Source organism: Brachycentrus maculatus, unplaced genomic scaffold (genome assembly GCF_059751285.1).
Source record: "Brachycentrus maculatus isolate JH-2025_06_01 unplaced genomic scaffold, ASM5975128v1 h1tg000025l, whole genome shotgun sequence".
NCBI lineage: Eukaryota > Metazoa > Arthropoda > Insecta > Trichoptera > Brachycentridae > Brachycentrus > Brachycentrus maculatus.
In genome coordinates this window covers 65,904-90,309 of record NW_028280779.1, presented here as the reverse complement: position 1 = coordinate 90,309, position 24,406 = coordinate 65,904, and positions in this window count along the sequence as shown.

Genomic DNA, 24,406 nt, shown 5'->3' with positions numbered 1-24,406 from the left:
AAAGTAAAGACATTTCTGAGGAAAAAAAGTCTAGTGTTATAGTGCTACTGAAATTAGGAACACTATCTAATAGAGAAATTTCAAAAAAAGAAAACGTTTCTCGTCAAACAGTGGACAGAATTTCAAAATCAATAAAAAATCAGTCACCCGCCACCAGCAATCGGCGGAAGAACTATCGTAGGATTAGAAAAACAACACCGAGGACTGATCGAAAAATCGTTCAAAGTGCCTTAGAAAACCGTAGTGCATCAGCAAAAACATTAAAAATAAAATTGGAATAAAAGGGTATAAATATATCGGTATCAACACTGAGGCGACGTCTTTACGAAGTAAATCTGAAATGCAGGCGCCCTGTAAAAGTACCAAAATTGACACCACGAATGAAAGCGGATCGATTAAAATGGGCCAGGCTACATCGAAATTACTCGGTAGATGATTGGAAAAAGGTATTTATTTAAATTGAATTTTCAACATATCATTTTAGTAAATTAACTTATATATTTGAATTAAACTTAAATTTTCATTATTTTTCAGGTCATCTTTAGTGATGAGTGCCGGTTAGAAGCCGTGACAGAGAGCCGTCGATTCGTCAGGAGAACACCAATGGAACGTTACAATGAGGCCTGTGTGGTAAAAGTTATCAAACACCCCCCTGCAACAATGATATGGTCATGTATTATTAACAATTTACCTGGGCCGTTGTTTTTCGTGGAAGGAACAATGAACCAAAATTCCTATAAGCAGGTCCTCGAACGAATTTTATTGCCCTTCTACCATACACTCGACCCAACAGAAGGTCCATACACCTTCATGCAGGATGGGGCACCTTGCCACCGGGCTAAATCAATAATAAAATTTTTGTCTAACAAAAATCTGCCTTTGCTCCCCTGGCCTGGAAATTCTCCGGACCTTAATCCTATAGAAAACGTATGGAGCATGTTAAAAAATAAGGTATACTCATTTCCAAATACGACAGTAGACTGTCTAAAAAAAAATATTAAAAAAATTTGGTCAGAAGACGAAGAAATAAAAAACATGATAAAACAGTGCATTTTAAGTATGCCAAAAAGATTTGAGGCAGTTATTTCTGCCAAAGGTGGAAATACTAATTACTAACTATATTTATATGAAAATATATGCATAATTTAAGCGTAATAAAGTGTTCATGTGTAAATAAAATTCAATGTTGTTTTATTCAAGGTTTTCTCTGAGTTATTCCTGTTTGAATTGAGAAATTGCGCGAAATCCTGCGTGGCCCTAATTCATTGAGTAGATACTGTAAAACTACTACAGGAGAAGCCGGACTATTGACTGTCGTCAACAGGCCTTCGGTTTACTAGAAGAGGGTTCGGTATTTCGTGTCCTACCTTGGTTTATAGTCTATTTTCGCGGGTAACAATCTGTGTGATGATTGATTTGCTTCTGTAAAATTTTTATATTTTATTAAAAATTATTTATTCAATAGATACCTAAATAAAAATAAAAAATAAAAATAAATTTCATAAATGGAAATTTCTTTTTTTTCTTCTTATTTTTCTCAAAACTTTCAGTAATCCGAACGACTCACTGCACAATTTACACTTTTATAATAGCGCTTAATGAGTTATATTTCATTACACACGACTAGTTTCGAAAACTACAGATGTTTTCATCTACATACAGGTGAAAAGCGCAACTTTTATTCGAATTAGCGAGCTGGCACTATATATAGATAAATCTTGTTTTCTTTGTGGAAATGATCAAAAATCGCAATTACAGATTGACTAGGGAGGCATTTTTACCAGTCCAGTAATAACGGTTCGTATTCAATACGGATAACAATTGCGCTAAAATAAGAACTGAAGCGGAGTTAATAAAATATCTTCAGCATCTGGGAGCTCTGATAAGCGGAAGTGATTTCTTGGCGATTTATAATCTGCCCCCTCCCCCTCCCGCCTGCCGTAGTGCCTTCGGCACAGGAAGTTGAATACAAACGACCGAATTAAAACCGGAAACTCCGGTTTCTGGCGGCAAAGTACGTTTGAAGCACCGAATCGAAGGCTTTTGTGGAAGTTAACCGATTGGCGAAGCCGCTGAGTATCGGGGCTGCAAATTGATTTGAAAGCATGATTAAGTTACTAAGCGGATAGTAGTGAGTGGTATCCGGAAACAGTTTTACAGTAGAAACCCTCTAATCTGTCACCTTTCGTACTGGGATCCGAATTTATCAGAAAATACAAAGAATATTGAAAAAACAACAATCTCTGAACTCCGAAATTGCTCTATGAATTATTTTTTGACATCTCATCAAATATGAAAAAGAATATGGAAGTGACATAATTTCAAATACCGCTTACAACAAAACTATTTTTTTATGTAAAACAAAAGTTTGATATATAAGTATATAATATATTTAATTATAAGATCATTACATTTAAATTATTTTTTTACATCTCAACAATGATGAAGAACAATATGGAAGTCTGGGCTTTTACGGGGCTGACGACCGTCATAGACTGGTTTAAGTGATCACTTTACACACGTGTAACATTCACCAATTCTACCCATTATTGACAACCACACTATTTTTTGGACACACTCAAAATACTCTATGAATTGTTACATTTTTGACATCTCAAACATAGAAGAATAAGAAAGTCTGGCCGTTTACTGGGCTAACGATCGTCATAGGCTTGGTTAAGTGATCACTTTACATGTGATTTTTTTAAAAAGAGAAATATTTGTGTATTTTTCTATTTACAAAAATACTTCAATTTCATATTATTTCTGTGGGCCCAAGCGGCTCATTACTATATATATGAGTAGGTATCAAATTGTGGTAGAGTGGGTTCGAACCGAGAAACTCTGACTCGATAGTCCGCGACACTAACCACGGGACCACAACCCGACACGGTAACATTCACCATTTCTACTCATGATTGACAACAACACTTGTAAAATTTCCTTTGTTGGTCAAAACAAAAACAATAAAAAGGGAAATTAAAAACTTTATAAAATTAATTTACCTTGTTTTCACCACTTTTTTACTAACACAATTTAACCTACCGGTTTCGACAAGAACCTTGTCATTATCATGGTTTATTTTAATGTTTTTAATGATTTTAAATTAAAATAAACCCTGACGATGACAAAGTTCTTGTCGAAACCGGTAGGTTAAATTGTATTAATAAAAAAAGTGGTGAAAACAAAGTTAATTAATTTTATAAAGTTTTATTAAGTTTAAAGTATCTGCGGAAAACTTTCAAGAAAGGGAAATTGTGTTTTCAGGCGGATCTCCAGTATGTGAATTTAATCCGGGATTGGGACCTTGCATACAAATTAAAATAGTCTTTCTCAGTATTAAAGCTGCCTCCCCTTTTCCAACATAGATGGCTGTTGTGAACTCACATGCCCTGTGTCACAAGATGGGCCGATGACATTGTCCCCGTCGCGGGTAGAAGGTGGATTGAAAACGCCCAAACAAGAGAAGACTGAAAAAAATACTAGAGGAGAGCTATATTAATACATTCTGTATACTCGTACACTTCTGTCAAGGATTTCAATTATTATATTACATGGTTTCAAAATATTTATTTATTTTCAAATTTACCCTTTATGGCCGCAATTTATACAGAGATTTACTGTTATAATTATACAAACATATTCGTATGTTTAAGGTTTCAATATCCAACAGTGAAGAAACGGCTGACGATTCTTCGTTTCCTTCGAATTTTTCGAATTCCTTCAAAAGATTGGCTATGTTTCTTCGTAGTTAAAATACAGCGATGGATCATTTCAGACGGGAGGAATATCTAATTTAACATACTCAATCTATAAAGGATTGTATTACATTCGTTCTGTGTTTATAACAGCCGATATAATCAATATTTTCATTCAACATTTTCTTTTAGAAAATTCGCCTTCGTAAAAGCGTTGTTTTCGTAAGTTGGTAATGAGTGACGTCACAGAAACGTTTGCTAAATTATTGGCGGCTCTATTTGTTGATGTCTATGGTCCACCCTAACATATTGGTCCTCATATTTGTATAACACAAATGGTATTGTAGTGGTAAACAAACAATCCACACTACTACTATTACAGCTCTATAAATCATAGACAATAAATCACATGACGTCATAAAACGTTCGATGACTGAAATTTGATGATGAGGACGCACGTTTTTCGTCTTATTCAAATACCTAATGTTTAAACCTTAATATCTCCGAAACTTGCTAACAAAAAGAATGTTACCGATAGTCTTGTGATTTTTCATATTAATTTATTAGCCAATAATAACATATCGTGAAATTTATCCATTAGTTATATTGAAGACTACATCAGTTGGAGAATAATTAATACATTATGCATTCTATTTGATTTCCAACTAACGTCATATCTATCAATATTGGGTTTCCCGCTTAGCGTTTGGCTGATAACCCAACTTCCTATTGCCGATATCCGTTCTATTAATTTCATAATGAGTTCGACGTTGCCTTTATTGCCCCTATTAAGTTCCCGCGAGAAAGCTCCAAGTTGCCTCGTCAAAGACGTGCCGTGTTGAGTGTAAGCTCGCTAACGTAAAGACAGCCCTAAATATTCTAGGAAGTTATGCCTTGATTCGAAGCACATTTGCTCCCCAATGTCGAGGCATATTAGATATTCCAATGATCGAAATTATATAGTAAAGGAGCGTGTTCTATTATAATTTCATTGCTTTAGTGATGGGAACGTCGAATTGGCTCGTAGTTCATTTATTGTTTTGGCGTTAACTTAGTGGGATAACTACTACTATTACTACCATCGCGCTGTTTTACTGCAGGGGTAGGCAGATAGGATTAAACGCCACACGTTTTTTAACTGATTTATACAACTAGTCATACATGCCCTTCAATTACGTAGACTTTTGACACCACTAGATTTAAGGTTATACTCGCTTAGCATTCACCCTCTACCTATGACTGTAGCGTGGTTACAATACTCAAATCATGATTTTATTCTTTTCCACAGGGCAGAAAATGTTGTTTTTGCATTTTGAAGAAAAGGTATTGTTTAATTATTTTTTTAAATACACTAAATATTTTTCAAATGGAGAAAAAACCTTCAGGTTTTACCTAAAAAGATGTGTTGTACAGTAAAAAGTTCAATAAGTGGCGTGATACTTATTTTTAATACATTGTGTTATATTTTTAAACAAAAACGTTCTCCTGAAAAATCAAGTTTTTTTATTTATGACGTTCTTAAAAGGAGTGAGCGATATGAGTTCTTGGCACCATATATGGTTAAGTTGAGATTTTTATTGTCTAGTTATCTCTGCTAAGAGACCCTTATGAAATGTATGTAAGATTCATCCCAAATTATTTAACATACAAGGAGACGCCTGAATATATGATTTTTTAAAAAAAACTAAGATTTTTCCCTGTTATTTCACTCGCAATATTTTGAGTGTGTCGAAATCTTTGTTCACATTCATTAGCAATTCAATCATTAGGTATCCATATTCTAATGTGTCTATAGTCAATATAATTTTAATAACGTATTATTAGGATATTATCTGAGTATGTAGTAATGAGTAAACTGATCCAATGCATTTTGACATGCATAAAGATAGCACTGCATAGTGCAAGTGGCATAGCGCATTAGGGTAAGTGGTTTATTTTCGTTGTGGTTTAATATTTCTAAAGGTGTTAAAAAGGGATATGTTATGTCGCATTTTTAATTCACATACGAATAATTGCATTATATATATATCGTAGTCATACAGGAGAAAGTGACCAACTGCATTTTTTTTACATAAAAAGGTGATCATTGACTATTTGATATCTTACTAACTTAATATTGCCCTGAAAAAAATCCCAAAGGATTTGAAACTTGGATGTTTGATATATTAACTTGTTAAAAATGATAAATTGCATTGATGTTTATTTTCTTGCCAAGCAAAAGTGACTTTAATGGCCCTCCTGAACGTTTTACGTTTTGTTAGCTGGTCACTTTCTCCTGTACAACTACGATATATATATATATATATATATATGTTTATATATATATATATATATATATATATATATATATATATATATATATATATATATATATATATATATATATATATATATATATATATATATATATATATATATATATATATATATATATATATATATATGTATATATATATATAAAATTTCCCTATATTTTCTCGGAGATATGTTTGAAGACTTGCCCATACTTAAATTGAGAATATTATGGTTCAGTTCAAACTAAATTGAATTTTATTTAAAAATTCATTGAAATTAACTTATTGAATTAGCAAAACTAATAAATTATTAAACAACACTTACGCTTTTATAGTCTTGAACTCAAAAAACTTACAGAAAAATGGTTTTAAAAAATATTAACTGAGCTCACACCAATATCATTTTTCACTAATCAACTTCCAAATGAAAAAAACCTTACTTTTTTGATATTTCACAGTATTGATACATCTTCAAAACAATAATTATGATACCAGCAACAAAAATACAAAAGAAAAAATAATTAAAACTTTTTAATTTGATCAAAAAACTCATTTAAACTTGAAAATTACAAAAAAGTACAAGTGTCTCTAATAATTTGACCACCCACTGTATATATATATATATATATATATATATATATATATATATATATATATATATATATATATATATATATATATATATATATATATATATATATTTATATATATATATATATATATATATATAAATAAATATATATATATATATATATATATATATATATATATATATATATATATATATATATATATATATATATATATATATCGGTAACGACGAAACCCGGTCGCTGGTCAAATAAAAAAGTGGAAAAGCTAAAAATATTGGTTTTAATCTAATAATAAATTAAAAATGCAATTCCATCACGAAGTGTCAGTGGATAATATAAATATATATATATATATATATATATATATATATATATATATATATATATATATATATATATATATATATATATATATATACATATATATATATATATGTTTATATATATATATATATATATATATATATATATATATATATATATATATATATATATATATATATATATATATATATATATATATATATATATATATATATATATATATATGGTTCATAAGTATTATTGATTGAATATTTTTTTGATATTTTTTAAATACATTTATGGTCTAACGATGAACTTATGAAAAATACTAGAGTATATTTAACAGTACACTTTTGTCTCAATTATACAATAGTCATACTTGGGTCGCAATTATGTAATAGTTTCATATTTACATTACTTTGAATAAAATATTCTGCAACCACCTTTTTAGATGGGAGATTTCTTGTATGGATGTATGTAGACACATATATAAGTATAAGTATCTTAATAAGTTTTCACACATTAAGGAAATAATATCTCATTATTACTAATAGACTTTCTGTTGTAAAACTGCTTAGGAATTAGATCAGTGAAAAGTTTGTCTTGAAGTCATCCCCCCCAGGCCTGCGTCCTAATTTGGCAGGGAAAACTCACACCCACCCCGGCCTAGGGGCGTTCAGAATAGCGCACAAGCCCACATTGTTTTTGCCATTATGAAAGTATTTTTTTTAAACCAAACGAAAATTTTCTTTCAAATTATGCTGCAGGGGTCACTAATTTGCGTTTAAATCGGTCTGAAGTATATTTTGGTGTTTTGCATATTTAGAAATTTTAATTTTTAATAAAACTCTTATTCAAATTAATATTTTTAAAAGTTTGTTTATGTAAGTATGTAGGTACACCTCATTCTGAAGTGTTAAAGCACGTTTATTAATTTATTTATTGATCTGGCGTTTAATTTGTAGAACTCCATTTTAATTCATGTATTAATTGTTAAATTAAATACAGATTTTATGAGTCTACTAAGTTGTATTATATGGTTAAATTTTCACAATATTAATTTTTATGTGTTTTTTTAAACAATAAAATACAACTTAGTAGCCTCATAAAATCAGTGTTTAATTCAACAATTAAAACGTATATTAATTACAAATACGGTCTCTGGTTTTATTCTTAATGGGTTTGATAATTTAGCATCTGGCAAGAGTTTACGAGATAGAATAAGGAACACCAGGATAAGAGAAACATGCGAGATCGAAGATGTCGTTAGGTGGGGAATGCAACGAAGAAGACAATGGTTTGCGCATGTGAAGAGAATGGAACCATCAAGACTCCCCCCACATCGCATTGCTCGGCCAACCCCAAGGTAGTTGACTCCCGGGCACACCACCCAAGAAATAGTTTGACAGCTGGTAAATCGTCACTGTAAGAGGCTAATCTCTCTTTAAAAGAGGCCACAAGGCTTACACAAAGAAAAAAAGAAAAAAATAATAATTACATAACATTTTTTAAGCATTGTTTGTTATTCGCTTAGTGAATATTATAACCGCACGATTGGTAAATTATTATTTATTATAATAAAAAATATTAACACTTATACGAACCCCAATGGTGCATAGGGCACTACATCATATAAACGCATTGATCGTTAACACATGAAAGAAAGGTGATCAGCCCTCCGCTTCAGGTACCAGTCCAGGATAATATTAAATAAATATTGAATAGTGAAAAATCACTTTTATTTATTTGACGCTCCCCTGGGGATCGAACCCAGGACATCCAGAATGATAGCCGAGCGTGCTGACCATTACACTATAGAGGCGGACTAAAACAATTACTTACCAGTCACCAGATACCTCTCAGGAAATAATACTAAACCGAGTTCGTCATGTATTGGAAACGGTAAAATTTACACAATGAATATAATAGAAAATATAAATTGAATATTGAAAACGGTTCAATTTAATTTACATAAAAGTATCTACGTTTTGCTTTGTACCTGAAAAGAGAGCTTATGGGGAGATCTTTGAGATATTAGTTTTCTCCTCCACTGCCTTAAGGCTTTCACGGATATCCGGGATTAACTGATGAATCGATGACATTTTGATTCATTGATAATACCCGTAAAGCATCAAAATTTCCAGTTCAACAAATATTCAAGATTTTTTATATGTTTTAATATCTCTCACAAAAAGGAGGAATTAAATTTGTAATTATTCATTTACGCCTTGTTGATTCAGCGGCGTTATTAAATCTTTCTCGAATATATATGATTTATAGTTCAAACCAATGGAAGAAAAACGAGGATTTTTAAAAAGATTTTTAGATTATCATATTAATTAACCATTTTTATTCTGAGGGGCATTACAATGTAGTAATTATAAACATATTTTTTCAATAAAGTTTTCGACTTCGAATTATAAATGTATTTATAAAATAGTATAAAAATGTTCATTTTGCCAAAATTAATTGAGGTACTAGTATTTAAAGTAAAAGATTTTTATTCTCTTACTAGCTATACCTAGCTATGCGTTGCTACGACTCAGTCTGTTTAAATAGAAAAAAAAAAAAAAAAAAAAAGATATGGTGCCAAGAGCTCACATGTGAAAGAATGTGTCAATTGAAAAATAGATATAACGTTCGAAAATTGATGAGTGTGGCTGTCAATTATGGGTAGAATAGTGAATTTAAAACGTATATAAAGCAATCTTAAACCAGCCTACGATAGGTCGTAAGCCCTGTAAATGCCCAGACGTCCATATTATTCTTCTTTACTATATGTAATGAAGATATCAATAAAAAAGTATTCAATATATATATGTATATTTTAATTTCACACATCTTTTCCACAGATTCCACAATTCAAGAATTAAAGAAAAAAAATGGAGACCAAATAATGTAATATTTGTGGCATCCACATTATACTTTATTGAAGTTGAGATATTAATTTAAATATAACTCCTAAATGGATAAACCCAGGTCTGTGAACAATAATTTGGGCACATAAAAAAAATGATGAACGAAAAATTCTTGTAAACGTTCATTTTATAAACAAATACATTAGAATATACTAGATAAATATGGTAAAGAGCGTTGGTACAAAGAAACACCCTACCGCGATATAACAAATGTCGCCCTTAAGCTTATAAATTATTTTTTCAGTGAATAATTGATATATGAAACACGAGTGACACAACAGGACAGAAAAACGATAATTCAAAAATTTATTTCAGCATTTTCTCGAATTTTCCGGCAGGCGAAATATTGCGTAAAACCAAAATTGAAGTAACGTCACATTTACCAACGCAGCCAGCGGATCGGCCCTCACCCCTTCCGCTGTCTGCTACCCTGGCTGTGTGTCCCTCCCCGCGTAATTTGAAAAACATTCAAATAATAAGATTATCCCCGCTAAAAAGGAGGGCAATTTTTTCGAGCTGGTAATTAACATAGCTGGAAGACGGTTCTTACCCCCAAACTTCTAATTCAGCTGTTCTCAACCGGTACTCCGCGGATCACTGGAGACCCGAGAGCTTGTTAGATGAGAATTGCATTTATTATTTACCTTGCTTATTTTGTTACCACGCTCGAGTATCGTTCTGGAGGTCCCTGGTTCGATTCTCAGGACGTCAAATAAATACAAAGTGATTTTTTCACTCTAATATTTATTCAATATTACTCTGGACTGGTACCTAAAGCAGAGGGCTGATCACCTTTCCTTTATGTGTTAACGATTAAGATAACACTGCGTTTATATGATGTAGTGCCCTATGCACCATTGGGATGCGGATAAGGGTTTGAATGAATAATTCAAAAATGAATTATGCACAAGGCTTAAAGATCGTTACGTGGATTTTTGTTTCATCTAACTAAATGAATGTGGTTTTATTTGAATATGTGTTGGGAACAGGAGGAATAATTTAGTGTTGAGGAAGTTCAGCATTTTATGTCCCAGCTTCGTTTATGATACCAATGTCCTTCACTATTTTCATCATGTATGAAACCACCTTTCGTGATCGTTCCTTATGAACTATCATGGATCAGTTGTCGGATAGGTCCTCACCCAGGCTTCTGCGACGCGCCTCCAGCTGCTGTCTTTGAATGCTGAAAAGAGGGAAAAGCATCAACAGGTGAAGGATGTATTGAGGTGTCTCATCATCACACGTACAGCTGTCGATCTCGGAGATGTTGAAATGTCCGCGAGCTTGTTCCAAGTGCTCCGCGAAATTATGAAAACTAAAATGTAATGTTGGCTCATTTACTGTGCGATTTGAGTTGCAAATATAATGGATAGATGGCAGCACCCGCGCAAAGTGAAGTTGTGTGCGCTCATTTCACAACAGCGGTCAAGATATCTTTGATTCTATATCATCATACTTAGCATAATTGAAAATATCACGGGAGTTATGTATGCAGCAATTTTTACAGACGGTGTCTATGGTAACACTAACAAACATTTTGCTCTGTCAATGGTAGGTTCATTGAAATGATTTGAGAACCTTGATTTGTGAACCTTGACTTAGCAATTTGGATGAAGAAATGTAAGTAAAGTAGCTACAAAGCTACATCAAATAAGCTACCTAATATAGTTAAAGTTTGTAAAAGCCGATTAGCTTAGGTGTCACATTAAATAAATTTCGGCGCAAAAAGTTTCATTGGAAATGTATTTTTTAATTAATGTAATTTTTAACTCGTCCGTAATGAAATAATCTTAGTTTTATTTTTATATTTTTTAGACGTTTAATTTTTGTGTACCGCGAGTTTTCCTTATGATCAAAAGTGTTCAAGACTTTAAAAAGGTTCAAAACCACTGTTCTAATTCGTAATTTTCTCTCGATTTTCCTTCCCTTATTTTTTGTCCCGTCCTCGGCCTCTTCCTGTTTTTTCTTCTCTCTCTTTGTCAGTGAGAAATTGGCCGATTGTTCCGCGATATTCTTTCTACAATTTCACGGTCACGCGGGAGTTGAATGTAATTAAAAATAACTTATTATAGTGTCTGCTTCAGGAATTTTCCCTACAGATCTTTATGTATCATTGATTAACCTTTGGAAAGCAGAGAACGCAAATTTCGCCTGACAGTAACAGACATTTTGTCATCTGAAATTTGTACATTTACTCGTTTTTACATTATGGCTACACAGGCTTTTTATAAAGTGTATACATAAACGTAATACACCCATCTTTACTCACATACACACATATGATTGACAATCATTCTTACATTTTTAAGTTTAATAAATATTTAAATTTTGTAAGAAATAAAAATTTCACATGTATTTCAAATTTCTCGGAACACGTTTAAAAATAGATTTTAAAAAATAGTGAAAAAAAACTTAAAATAATCAAGAGGTTTTATTTATGGTAAAAAGATATTATCACCAAGTGACATGAAACCACAAAAATTGACAAATACTTTTATTATTATTTTTATTTTTATTTATTTATTTAATTAGCTTATATTACACTTATATAAACTATTATTTACACTTAATTCAAACCCTTATACATTAACCAATTTTGTGACTCTGTTTTTTTCAACAATGGCAGTCTTATTTTATCCTTATTTCTAATAATATGTTCATGATAATTTTTGTTTAACACTATTTAATCCTTAAAATTCTTGTTAAACTTGAAAGTGGCCAGGAGTTAAGGAATCATCGGTGAGCATTTACAGGGAGATGTATGCATGTGAAAGAGGTGAAGATTGTTTGCAAAAGACAGATTAGTGTTGCATTCTATTCTGTCTGCTTACCCCTGCGGAAAAGTGACTTTGTGGTTAGTTAGTTGGTGTTTTATTTAAAAAAAAAAACATATTTTCATATGAATGTACGGAAATTAATTACACCATAATAATTTATGACCGAATGAAAGTTGAGAATCGAATTTTTGAGCGTATAAATGTGATGTATTGATAAGAAGAATTCATACTATTCATACACATTGTACATATGCATATGTATATTCAAATAATACTTCCAAAATTGATGAATCATTAGTTTTCATCAGCAAACGTAAGTCCCTTGACTTTTAGTCTTACAAACAACACAACGAAATAAGAAAAATAAGAGTTTAGGGGTTGGTAATCCACGCACCCTAAGGGTGGTAATTGTAATAAGGTTTACGGAAATTGTAGTAATATTACACGGCGATAATTGTGCAAAGCAGGGTAAGAAGTTTTGCAGGCTCCAAAATTCAACCCCCTATATTTCAAATTAAATTATCTAGGTAATGTAATTCTCAAATTGTATGGTGAATTTGGCAGAATACATAACTTGTGCGTAATTTGATATAAATGTTTCTGTTTTCGAGGCACTGAATTTTTTCGGGGGATTATATTCGAGTTTCATGGATGTATAAAAAAATACAGAGATTATGAAGGAAGTCCTAGGGTGTAATCCTGCATAAGCACGCCCTTATATTTTGAAGGAAGAATTGTAATTTGGAGGTGTATTTTGATTATGATATTTATTATTTTTTAAATATTTTTTTCTACATTCTATTTTTTGTAACATGCATTGATTTTCAATTAAATTTTTGCTTAGTAAAAACTTACATTGAAACCTTTTATGACACGTATTCGATGTATTTAATATCATTATTGAACACCATATGTACAATTTGGTCCAAATTAACTAATTAAACTAAGTAAAACGAGAATTATATTTCTAATATAGTAACTCCGGAATTTGATTTTTAATTTAAGTTTTAGTTGGTAAACACCATAATTTCTTAAAACCTATATTGACTCATCATTTTTAAACACCGTATGCTGAGAGGGGTCTCATACAATTAAGACATAGCTGTATATATGGTGTTTACAAATTATACGAAATGCATCGAAACACGTGTTTATAGATTTTAAATTGAGGTGGAAATTATTAATTATTTAAAGTTTAAAAAAAAAACGTTTTAAATACAATTCGGTTTAATGTAATAAAAAAATCATTTCGTCGTAAAAGTGAAATAAATCGCGTCGAATTTTTATTGTTTTTATTTCTCCGATTTTCACATTTCAGCATATTCCCTTTCGATTTTGGCTGAAAATGAAATTTGAATATTCATTTTAAAGGCCGAAAATACGACGAACCCTTTCCGTGACGGGAGACATGGCGTATCACAAAATGGCGACATGAAAAACGAGTTAGGTATCTAATCTTTCAGCAAACTTTAATCTCGAAACACGATCATATAACAGGCCATGCTTTGCGCCGGATTCACAACACGCACATTTATTTATTTTATTACGGAAAAATGCATGAACTTTATGTTATTCCAAATAAAACTGTCTTTGTTTTTTTTTATGTATTAATTTAAATCAAACACAGATTTTTTGAGTCTACTAAGTTGTATTTTATTAACAAAAACACATAAAAATTATATTGTGACAATTATTTCGTCTTGTTTGATAATGTCTTGTTAGAGCATTATCAAACATTCGTTTGATAATGCTCTAACAAGGCGAAACAATTGTCACAATATCATTTTTATGTGTTTTTGTTAATAAAATACAGCTTAGTGGACTCAAAAAATCTGTGTTTGATTTAAATTAATACATAAATTAAAATGGAGTTCTACAAATTAAACGCCAAATCAATAAATAAAACTGTCTTTGTCTTTAAACATTAACTTTTCCTTTTGCACAATTTTTATTTTTCATTTTAGTATACCGTTATTTTTTTAGTATCTTTTAAAACATATTACAAACATAAGAGTAACATATTATGTATGTATAATACTGTCGATGAGTAATTTCCATTACTCATTTTAGGATTTTAAAAAAATCTTTGTTATTCTAAAAAAACCTGTCTTTGTCTTATGAAACAACGACATTATATATAACATTCCCGATGAGTAATTTCCGTAACTAATTTTAGGATCTAAAAAAATTTCATTAATTCTTTAATTCACACAATCTTTAAACATACACACTTACGCATTTTTTTAGTAACATCTAGGGCATTTACGGGGCTGACGACCGTCATAGGCTGGTTTGAGTGATCACTTTACACACGATAACATTCACCAATTCTAACCATTATTGAAAATTACACTACTCAAATTCTTGGAAGTTCTATATATATGAAAAAATTTTGAAACATTATTCTTTAATCACTAGAATTTCACTAGAGACATCTAGTGGTGAGATGAAAATTTAATATCGCATGCTGTAATTTGTTATTATGTGTATGAGAAACAGAAATTAATAAATAAGTAAAATAAATATTATATTTTCATATTATTTTTTGACAACTCATCAAAGATGAAATCGAATATGGAAGTCTGGGCATTTACGGGGCTGACGACAGTCATAGGCTGGTTGAAGTGATCACTTTACACACGTGTGACATTCACCAATTCTACCCATTATTGACAACCACACTACTCGAATTCTTGGAAGTTCTATATACTTATATGAACCAATTTTGAAACATTATTCTTGAATCAATAGAATTTCACAAGAGAAATCTAGTGGTGAGATGAAAAAAAGGTTTCTATTGAGCTGAAACTCTTTTATTAGTATGTGATGTCCGAATCCTGGATTATAATCACACACAAGAGAAACGCCAGAAAATATCATTTTCATTTTAACAAAGCTTATAATTTGACCAGATAATTTATTTAGAACATTTAAAAAAATGTTTTAAATTATATTTTTCGTTTGATTTGACTTCAGTGTGATTGTGAACCCGACCTAAATTACAATTTTTCGTTGTTTATCGCACCTCAGCATTGATGAACGGAATGATATATGACCCTTAGGTTAGGAAAGGTAAGGAAAGTATAGTTAGATTTATAATCAGGAGTTTCAGAGGGTCAGACAGATATTATCAACTACCGTTTTCAATTCGGGGTTATAATTACCCGAGCACCTACCTGCCTGCCATAACACGTTAACTGGATAATATAACGTTAACGTTAACGTTATACCGCGAAAAATTACGAGATGCTGACAAAATAGCAAATTTTAAAAAGGCTAAAACTTATAACAAAACAAATTATTATTAACATTATTTTTTGGGAATTTGCCTCCGTAGTGCAATTGTCAGCACGCTCGGCTAACGTACGGAGGCTCGATTCCCAAGGGGGGGGGGGTTAAATAAATACAAGTGATTTTTACACTCTAATATTTATTTATTTAATATTACCCTGGATTGATACCCGAAGCGGAGGGCTGATCACCTTTCCTTCATGTGTTAACGATCAATATAACACATTGTTTGTATGTTAGTGTGTGGATAAGGGTTTGAAGAAGATTTTAGTTTTTGACATCTCAACATAGAAGAAGAAAAATATGTCATAAAAAATATGTTATGTTATGAAAAATATAAAAAATATGAAAAATAAGTCTGGGCAAATAATCGGGGCTTACAACCGTCATAGCCTGGTTTGAATGATAATTTTACACAGTGTAACATTCACCAATTCTACCCATGATTGACAACCACACTAAATAAAAAATGAAATGCATACTTAATTACCTTTCATAATACTTTAACGTTTCCTTCAAATAGGTGTTTCCTTTGTAAGTAAGACCATTTCATACTGCATTATTGCTTAAGTCTGGAGAATAAAATTTAAGATTTTAAATCATCATTTTCTAATGCCTCCTTAAAATATATAATCCCTGTGTAAGTACGACCAGCTTATACTGCATTATTGCTAAAGTCTGCAGAATAATATTTAAGATTTTTAAACATAATTTTCTAATGCTTCCTTAAAATAGGTAATTCCTGTGTAAGTACGATCAGTACATACACAGTACATACACATACGACTAGACATACTGCATTATTACTAAAGTTTGCATAATAATATTTAAGATTTTTAAATCATGATTTTAAAATAGATAATTCCTGTGTAAGTACGACCAGTACATACACAGTACATACACATACAACCAGACATACAGCATTATTACTTTCTAATGCTTCCTTAAAATAGGTAATTCCTGTGTAAGTACGACCAGCTCACACTGCATTATTACTTAAGTTTGCATAATAATATTTAAGATTTTAAAGCTAGTAAAAGTACAGTGAGTCGGAACTCTACGACGTCTTCCTCTCATTATGTTAGACCGGCATGAAATATTAACCAATTTACCCCCAAGACACCGCGCGTTTCATGAATATACCGTAATTCTTTTGCTGCACTCTAAGCGGTTGTTATCATCCCTTACTTGAGTTACTTGTTTTTAAATTTTATTTTTAAGAGGAGGTAGGTACTTAGTTCTATAAAGATGATTTATTTTTTCTGTTAAACGTTTCAAATAATGTCTGGGTTTCAAATTAAGCTATAATAATCAGAAAATATTATTCACACATTTTGAGTGTGTCCAAATACTTGTGCACAAATCTGGGTTCTCTCCCCTTAGCAGTTATTTTGCATTTAACAGATTGGTGAACAAGAATTTGGATACATTCAAATTGATGTAAATTAAAATAACAATTAAGTATAAACTATTATAATACAATTACAATTATAACAATTATAAACAATTGTAAACTACATAAAAAATTAAATCATGTATTCGTGCATTTCCTAGTATGTAAAAATTATCCGAGGTTAGGATCTTCCATACAAATAAAAAGATCTCTGCTTTATCTCTGCTTTAAGATCTTTCTCAATCCAACATAGATGGCTGTTGTGAACTCAAATGTACTGTGCCATGAGATTGATCAATATATCTAGTTCAAAAAATTTAAAATTTGAGCAGTGTGTTTGTCAATCATGGATACAATACGGCTGTCCAAACTCTAAACACAGTAAAAGATTTTTTTTGTAGTTCGTTTTTTTTTTGCATTTTTGGACTAAGTAGATTCTATTTAGTCCAAAAATGCAAAAAATGTACTATGAAAAAAATCCTTACTGTGTTTTATGTTTGGACAGCCGAATAGTGAATGTTGTAGGTGTGTAAAGTGTTCACTCAAACCAGTCTATGATAAGTCATAAGCCCTGAAAATACCCAGACTTCCATATGGAAGTCTGGGTATTTTCAGGGCTTCAATCTATACACAACATAGTAATATTATTATGTTGTGTATAGATTGAATGCAGAAAAGACGAAAAAATTATATATATATATATATATATATATATATATATATATATATATATATATATATATATATATATATATATATAATATATATATATATATATATATATATATATATATATATATATATATATATATATATATATATAAATATATATATATATATATATATAATTTATTATTAGATTAAAACCAATATTTTTAGCTTTTCCACTTTTTTATTTGACCAGCGACCGGGTTTCGTCGTTACCGACATCATCAGACTGGTGAGAGGCTTTACAAATTTGTATGTTATATATAAAAGAAGGCAGGAGTTGATAACCATGATTTGATATAATTTTATGAAAAATTCCTGCCTTCTTTTTATCATATGAGGTTATCAACTCCTGCCTTCTTTTATATATAACATACAAATTTGTAAAGCCTCTCACCAGTCTGATGATGTCGGTAACGACGAAACCCGGTCGCTGGTCAAATAAAAAAGTGGAAAAGCTAAAAATATTGGTTTTAATCTAATAATAAATTAAAAATGCAATTCCATCACGAAGTGTCAGTGGATAATATAAATATATATATATATATATATATATATATATATATATATATATATATATATATATATATATATATATATATATATATATATATATATATATATATATATATATATATATATATATATATATATATATATATATATTTATATATTTATATATACATATATATATATATATATATATATATATATATATATATATATATATATATATATATATATATATATATATATATATATATATATATATATATATATATATATATATATATATATATATATATATATTCACCAATTCTAATCACCATTATTGACAACCACACTACTCAAATTCTTTGAAGTTCAATATACATGAACCTATTCTACATTGTTTTTGAATCACTAGAATTTCACTAGAGACATCTATTGGTGAGATGTCAAAAATTAATATTAAAAATGACTCCTATAATAGGAGATAATCCAGATTTGTGAACAAGTAATTGGACACACTCAAAATGCATCCTCCTGTTGGATGAGCCCCTAATAATAAACAAATAAATCATCTCCTCGCTGAAGTCATTACACCCCTTTTAGCCAATTATTCCAGGGTTGCCACATTTGCACCAGAGTGCAGTATTTCCAAACCGTCCTAACTGCTGTCGCGTCTAAATGCGGAGGCTCAATATGAAGTTACTGCCCGGCGCGCGAACTGTGAACTACTGGTACGGTATGTGCGAACAGAAATTGGAAATCATGCAGCAGTATGTTTCTGTTATTGGCTGATTTGAATTTAACACCCACCTGGATTTAGCGGCCAGCCAACCGGGGGGCTGGATTTGTTTGCGAATATTGTATTTTCGAATCTGGAACGGAACATGTTCCATTTGAAAAACAGATCATTTTAATTTAAATAACATTTACTTATTTACATTTATTTACATATATATATATATATATATATATATATATATATATATATATATATATATATATATATATATATATATATATATATATATATATATATATATATATATATATATATATATAAAAATATATATTTATATATATATATATATATATATATATATATATATATATATATATATATATATATATATATAAATGTATATAAATATTTATGTATTAAAATAAAATATTTATATATAATTAGGCACCTAAATTTTATAGCGACTAAGGTATTTTATCTGTTTTTGTAGTGTTCCGTGTCTGTCTGCTGTGCTGGTTGGGGTTGTGGAGGCGTCTGTGTGCCGCTCAACGTCGGGTAGGAAGGTAAGGTCGGTAGGTATTTATTTGGAAGGTATATTGACAGGGATATTGAAAGCTTTTAAATGTGAATTTACAGCAAAATCGCGATATGATTTTGTTTTACATTATCCATAAATTTCGCGATTTCGTTCTTTAAAAAAATTGCTTTGCTAGAGAAGGCCTGTCAGGAACCCTAGAAGCTTCTGTATCAGATCTGGGAATGTGGTGGGACAGCTTTCAATGAATCAGATTAAGTTAAGTTATGTGTGGTTAATTATTGGTTTTAATGGTTTAACTGAATCAGGTTAGGATAAAGAGGATGAGGCTAGATTTTGACTTTCTTACATGGTCTATTGTTACAAGGTCAAATATTAACCTGATTTCTGAATACGGGCATAAAAAAACACGATTTTTTTAAATAAGACGGGATGCGGCGATCAAAGTGTGACGGTTGCTGAAATAATTATCTAAGTGAAAAAAAACCTTCAATCCGTTCTTCGGTCCGCAAGTTTCCAGCTTTATATTTCTATTTTCCCCAGCATATGCTGGATGACCAGAGCTCGCCTGGGTTTTATTCAGATTAGACATTTGAAAGTATAATTCGGCATTGGTGCTTGAAAGTTTGCCGAGATGAATTCAATGAGGCGGACTCACTTGGAATGGCAGTATTTTTCCTACCCTCTGAGTTATATATTTTCATTATGGAAAAATAGTGATTTTAATAATTTTAAAAGGAAAAATCCCGTCCGTGTAGCTAGACAGCATGTTTTACTACATTTTCCATATTAATACGGCTGATTCTGGAGAATGAATATGAAATATAAAATTATAAAATGTATTTAAATTTAAAAAATAATCTAACATTAAAAAAATAGTAAATGTGGTGTGATTATTTTACTTATTACTTATTTTTTATATAAAAATGTTAATAATATTAGTATGTAACCACTCACCGAGATTTTTATGTCTACCGGTTTCGAGACGTACCCGTCTCTTTATCGGGACAATCACTACCACAGCATGCAAACAATACCACCCTTCACCACCATAGCACCATTCACACACTTAAAATTACACAAAATGTTTAACACATGCGATTTTTGGTCGACCCGAAGACCAACATGCACTTAAGGTTTCAGCACAAAAAATATGTGATTGGCATATTCGAAGAAGTTATTATTGTTTAGACATCGTTTGTTATATACTAATATTATATATGAAAAAAAGTAAAAATGATTTATCACAAAGTAAATGCTTTAAATATTAATAATATTGAGAATATCTCCCTTTTTCTTTGTTCAGACACTGGGTTATTCACGAATGAGAATACATCTATAAATAAACACAAATATATATTTTAATAAAAAATCTAAATTAAAATGACCCATTTTTCGGCAATCAGTTAATAATAATGCATATTTTTTAACATCACATGCTTAATCCCGTGAACTTCCTTTTAAGGGTAACATAACAGGTTTTGTATATAAAAATCATTTTAATCATTGTTGTATGCTATAATAAAACTCTCCCTATCATTCATTGTTCACTTTGTGTAATATCGCTTAAAGTGGTATCAAGTATTTAAATATTTAATACAATTGGATAAATTTATTTTCAATTTATCAATGAAAATGTTCATAGCATTTTTTAATTAAAAAAATGTTAGTACAAGTTTCCGTTGCCAATTGACATTATACTTTCATTAATTGATTCAGCAGTCGCTTTGTGGAAAAACCATTTTTAATTCAAGTTTTACTTAGTAAATACCACTATTTCTAGAAAGAGTGGTATTTACTACGTAAACATTAAATTAAAGATACAATCTTTTAAAATTACAGATAATTTGGGTTAATCTATTGTTAAAGAGTCCTTATTAAGTAAGTACTTATTCAAAAAAATACCTCATCAATGGTTTATATGAAAAAAATAAGGAATTAAAAAAAAATATATGCGTTTAAGACCACATTCTCACAAATCTGTATTTTTATCTGTTTTTCAAGGTTACATATTTAATTCACGGCTAAATATTGATCGAAAAATAATCCGCCTTTTCTGTGTCCCTAAAAATTTAACGAAATCGAGACAAATTATTCACGATAGTATTCTCATTATGAAACCAAATATAACATGTTTTCCAGAACAAATATTTTCATGTTAGATAAATGCAATTAAAAGTAACTTAATATTTATCAGATATGTCAATATGTCGCGTTTTGATGTAACGTGGATTATGTGATTTGAATGAATTATTTTAAACCGCTTTCTGATGCTCAGTTCAAGTTCCATTTCAGTAGCTGAAATACGTGATTTCAGATTTAATAATGAAATCCGTATGTAGCAAGATTTTCTATACATTATCAGTTGCACAAGTCTGTAACTCGATGTGGCTGAACAACATGTTAGACAATGTGGCTATTAGAATTAAAATCAACACCGCGAATTGTGTATTGGATATAATTGAAAAATATATTGGTCGCAGTCCGGAACACGATTTTACAGGGAATATCATTCAGGTCAAGATAGGCTACAGGACTATAACGACGCAAAGATATCTACTCAGAAAAATACACACCAACGGAAATATATCCGTCGTAACTCGGGACACTAAAAAGGAAATAAAAAAGCTCGCAGAATTCACCCATTCCTCCACAGCCAACGTCTTACTGATGGAAGAACCAAGTCAAATAGTTGCTGATATTCAAGCACTCAAAGCGCACAGCAGTTGGAATCCCAACTCAAAATTCTTCATCGTGATTGACACAGAGAATCTTGACATCACCGATTTCTCTTTGGTGTTCAATACCATGAGAAAAGAAAAGATCTTCGACGCTTACGTGATCCTCACAGACCCGGATGACAAACAGGTTCAATCTTATACGTGGTTACCTTACCATGGTCTTAATAATTGTGGAAAAAAGTGCGAAGAAGTCACCAAGCTGGACGTCTGCGTCGAAGGTATTTTACAAGAAATAAATCCAATACCGAAAAAGATCCCCGATCAGTTTCATAAATGCCCTCTGCGCCTGTTAGCTGTAATCAGCGAACCATATATTTTACCATCCGTATACCAAAATGTTAATTCACACAAAGCGAATAAAGGGATAGAGATTAAACTACTTCAATTAATAGCTCAAAAGTTGAATTTAACCCTACAAATCAGGCCGTATCATTCGTATGAGAGTGGCGAAATAAAGGATATTTTCAGTTTTTTGACTTCGGAGGAGATTGATTTGGTCGCTGGTAATTTATTACCTAAACTTTATTTGAAAGCCTATGGGAGCATGCATTACTTCTTACAGGACAAGATAACATGGTGTGTACCTCTTGCACAACCGTTACAATTCTGGGAAAATTGTAAATTCATTTTTTCCTATGGCGCATGGTTGCTCATCATATTCTCCGCTGTCTTCATCAGCGTAATATTCCAATATTTCGGATCTGGCTTTTCCAGAAGATCCTTAGTTTCATTTTTAACGATATTCATGGTCATCTGTTCGATGATGCTGGGAAATATTATGAGATTCAAGTCTAAAATTACGCTTTTGAGAACGGCTTTCGTTTCGTGGCTGGTGTTTTGTGTGGTAACAAACGTGCTTATTCAAAGCTCCATGCGGAGTGATTTTATACAGCCTCACACCAAAACCCAAATGAAAACTGAAAAGGTTCTCCGAGAGTCAGGGATTGATTACGGAGGCCATGTTCTCCATGCTATGGACATGAAAAGCAGAAATTATCCACAGGAGTTCTTAGCAAACTATCGCAACTGCAGCCCTATTGGACCTTGCGTGGAAAGACTCGCTCGAGGAGATTTTGCAATAATTGCGCCGCTCAGTTACATGATGTTCTATCAACAGCAACACTTGAAGAACGGTTCAAGAATCAAGATGCACTGTTTTGACGAAATTTATATGAGTTACACCCCTATTGTGTGGACATGGAAATATTTTCCTATATTAAATCAAATGTTGAACATCAGGACCCGAGTCTTCGAAAGTGGACTGCTGTTTTTATGGTATTCGGAAATCATCTTCCACGAATCGAAAGCATCCGACGAAGTTTATAAAAGATCAGCTTCGAAGCCGATAGACAGCAAGGAATTCCAAGAGATAGTGTTTATATTCTATATAATGCTTGGCGCTTGCCTTACTGTTTTTATTATTGAGGTACTGTATTTCAAAATATCACGGAAAATCAATTTGCGCATACCTTAAATTAGTTTTTTCAACTCACGTTTATAAAATATTATAATATTTAAGAATAAAAAGGGTTTGATTATAATGCAAGTTGCTTTAACAAGTCTGTTGTTGTTCACCGCTTTTAATTATTTTTTGGCACAACGATACATTCGCGTGTTTTTTTCTATATAAATTTCAAATCCTTGGTCTGAATCTGATTCTATTTTCATACACTCACCATATATATACTTTAAAAAAAATATGTATCTCATTAAAAGATTCATGAGTAACTTTGAGGTGATCTATCCATTTTTAAATTAAGTACTTGGTTAAAACCACTATTTATTAAAATCTGTCGTGACATGTACTTCATCATTTTCAAACACGGTATGTGGTATTTACTAAGTAAAACTTAGTAAATAAATATCATATATATAAATAATATATTTTAGTATCAAGTGTGGGGGGGGGACCATGTTGTAGTGC